The sequence below is a fragment of the Elephantulus edwardii genome, unplaced genomic scaffold, assembly GCF_000299155.1.
Source record: "Elephantulus edwardii isolate Elephantulus edwardi_28Jun2011 unplaced genomic scaffold, EleEdw1.0 scaffold00012, whole genome shotgun sequence".
Classification (NCBI taxonomy): domain Eukaryota; kingdom Metazoa; phylum Chordata; class Mammalia; order Macroscelidea; family Macroscelididae; genus Elephantulus; species Elephantulus edwardii.
Window position 1 is genome coordinate 23,577,460 of NW_006399762.1, and position 4,122 is coordinate 23,581,581.

Genomic DNA, 4,122 nt, shown 5'->3' on the forward strand with positions numbered 1-4,122 from the left:
TTTTGAACCGTGAAGTGTTTTCTTGCTCTGTTCTGACGACTGCCTCCTAGTCCAAATATAGGTTTCACATAAGCACGATTCCTATGTACAATAGAACACACTTAGACTAGCAGATAGGACAAGTGAAGTGGAGCCATCAAGGATGGAAACACAAAGGTGGAATAGTGGTAAGAACACACTAGTGATTGGAACATGGAATGTGAGAATTATGAATGTAGGAAAATTAGAAAGGAAGAAATGGAATGAATTAATATTGACTCTAGGAACATACTCCAAGGAAATTAGAACTGAGACACAGAGATTTATACACCTATGCTCATAGCAGTGTTTTCACCATCACAAGAACATGAAAACAGCACAAATGTCCAATTACAACTGAATGGATTGAGAAATTGTGCTACATTCACACAATGTAATACTATGCATACTCAGGAGCAATGATTTTGAAAAATACTACATAACTTGGGAGAGGCTAGAGAGCATTTTGCTGAGTGAACTAACACAGTCTCGTAAGGATGAACACTGCATAAGACCATTATTGTAAAAATAAAAGGCTGGCTGGTAAAACATATACAGGAACTCAAGGAAGGGGGCGTGAAAGGATGAGAATAGGTAGGGGTGAAACCACAGTGTTGCACAGTTTGGTAGTCGGGGGAGGGGAGGGGATTAAATGGGAAGGATCCAGATGAAAAGACAGGGTAATGAGGGGCAAGGTCCAATGGTGATTGATTTTATAAAACATAATGTATGAGATAATCCAGCTTCAATATGGGCAAAAGACATGGAAAGAATTTTCACAGAATTTGAATGGCAAATAGACACATGAAGAAATGCTCCAAATCACTGGTAGTAAGAGAAATGCAATTCCAAACCACAATGAGGTACCATCTCACTCCAGTAATAGTGACAAAGTTTAACAAAGCAGCAAGTAATAGATGTTGGAGAGGATGTGGCGAGAAAGGAACTCATATACATTGTTGGTGGGATTGTAAAATGGTACAACAACTCGGGAAGGCAGTTTGGCACTTCCTCAAAAAGTTGAACATAGAAATTCCAAATGATCCAGTTAGTCCACTACATGAAATATACCCTGAGAAAATTAGAACTGACACACAAACTGAGACTAGTACAACAATGTTCATAGTAGCATTATTCATCATCACAAGAACGTGGAAACAGCCCAAATGTCCAATCACAAACAAATGGATTGAGAAATTATGGTACCTTCACACAATGGAATACTACACAGTATGCAGGAGCAATCATTTCATAAATTATTACCTACTTGGGAGGGACTGGAGAGCATTATGTTGAGTTAAATAACTCAGACCCACAAGGACAAAGATTGTATAAAACCATTATTGTGGAATGTATATAAGGATCCAAAGGGGAGGGGGAGTAGAGGCAGAATGATGAGGATGTGCAGGGGAAGAGGGAGATTAATAATAGAGTAGTAAAGTTTGATGGGGGGGGGTGAGGGAAATTGGAAGAATCTGTTCTGGAAAACAATGTATTTGAATTTTGTAAAGAAACTAGTATAGTAAAAATAATATATGTGAAACACAATGTGAATGAAGATAGTGTGATACACAATGTATATAAACTTTGTAAGCAAACTAATTTTTAAAAATAATGTTAAAAAAATTCAACAATCCAGGAATTGATGGAATATGGGTTGACATATTTTAGCAAATAAATGCTGCCATGGAAGCAGTCACCAGGTTATGCCAAGGAATCTGGAGGACAACTACGTGGCCATCAGAGTGGAAGAGATATATATTTATTTCCTTTTTTTTTTAAGTGACCAGATAGATGTGGAAATTATCAAACAAAATCACCAGTCTCACATGTAAGCAAGATCCTGCTGAAGATTATCATCTAGAAATGAGTGGAACAATACAACCGAGAACTGCCAAATATGCAAGCTGGGTTTAGAAGAGGCTGTGACTAGACACATCATAGCTAACATTGGATGAATCGTAGCCCAAAACAGAGGGTAATAGAAGAATGTCTAACTGTGTTCCACTGATTATGCAAAGGCATTTGACTGTGTGGATCATAAGAAACTCTAATCTTGAGAACATTGTGAATCCCAGACCACTTAATTGTGGTCAAGTGAAGCCTATAATTGGACCAGGAAGCAGTAATCAGAACAGAGCAGGGAAACACAACATGGTTCAGGATCAGAAAATGTGTGCAACAAGAATGTATCCTATCTCCATACTTTTCCAATCTATGCAGAACAGATCATTTGGGAGGCTAAAGTTTTATGAGAAGGAATGTGGCATCAGTATTGGAGGAAGACTCATCAACAATATGAATCATGCAGATAACACAACCTTGCTTGGTGAAACAGAGGAGGACATGAGACATACACTGCAGAAGATCAGAGACTGTAGTCTTCAGTATTGATTGAAGTTCAATATCAAAACAAAAATCCTCACCACTGGGCCAATTTGTAGCTACATGATAAATGGAGAAGAGATTGAGACTGTTAGCAGCTTCAGCTTGCTTGGTTCCATAATTAACACTACTGAAATCAGCAGTCAGGAAATCAAAAGACAAAATGAATTGGGAAAGTCTGCTGTCAGGGATCTCTCTAGAGTGCTGAAGAGCAACAAAGTCAGTCTGGAGACTAAGGTGCTCCTGATGCAGGCCAATATCTTTGCAATTACTTGCTATGCATCAGGAGAGCTGGACTATTACGAAGGATGATAGAAGAAAAATTGATGATTTTGAGTTGTGGCGCTGGTGAAGTGTGTTGAACATGCTATGGACTGCCAGGAGAATAAACAGGTCCATCCTAGAGAAGGTAATACCAAGATGCTCCCTGGAGACAAGGATTTTGAAGCTCAGTCTCACATACTTTGGTCACATGGCCAGGATAGACCAGTCCTTGGAGAATAACATCATGCTTGGAAAGGTGGAGGAGGGACAGTACAAGAGAGGAAGACTCCAGATAAGATGGATTGACTCAGTGACTAGAGAAGTGAGATTGGGTCTGTCAGAGATGATGAGATTGGCTCAGGATAGGGCAAGTTTCAGAGCTGTTGTACACAGGGTCACGATGCGTCGCAGGCAACTCAATGGCACATAGTAACAGCATCACGTAGTTGCCTGTTGGCCCAGTGGTGAGAATTTTTGTTTTCTCAATATTGAGATGTAATTCATATTAAAGGCTGAAGTCTTTGACCTTCTGGAGCAAGCATTTCAAGACCTCCTCAGTTTCAGCAAGCAATGTGTCATTTGCATAATGCAGGCTGTTCATGAGTCTTCCTCCAATTCCGATGCCAAATTCTTCTTCATAAAGGCCAGTCTCTCAAATGATCTGTTTAACAAACAGATTGAAAACAGTATGGAGAAATGATGCATTCCTAACACATTCCTTTCTTGATTTTGAAACATGCTTTCTATTATTTTTATTATGAAAATTTCCAAGCATAAGCAAAGTTGAGATAGCAATATTATGAACCTCCATGCCCCTACACCTCAGCTTTAACAATGGCCAACGTTTTGCAAATCTTGTTTCATCTATCTTTTATCTTTATGTTTCTTGGTAGTATTTTATACAAAGCTACAGATACTATTTTGTTCATAAATTTTTAAAAGTCCTTTCCCGGCATAAAGACAATACTATGATAGTTGTTGTTTTGTACCGTTGAGTCAGAACTGATCCATAGCTGATCCTTCAGCAGGTTTTCAGCAGCAGTTAATCACACAGGAATTCATTAATGTAAGCTAGTTACATTGTATGCAGAATTTTCCCTAACAATTTTTAAAATATATATTAATGGTTTGATCAGCTGAGGATCCAACAAAATCAATGTGTCAACCAATGTACTTGATCGAGACTTGTGTCTTCTATGTGTTTTTTTTTTTTTTTTGGTAGTCTAGTCTGTAGGAAGTTGTGCTGCTAACCCCAAAGTGATGCGTCTGTTAGTTGGAATCCATCAGCAACTCCGCAGGAGAAAAATGGATAGTATCCTTGCTTGCCATCTACAGCCTCAGAAAACCCACTGAGGGATGCATTTTCTGTGAGTTGATTCTGACTCTGCTGGCAATGAGCTTTGAGTTATTCTTTTCCAGTTATTCCTCCATATATTTTATGGCATTTATATGTAA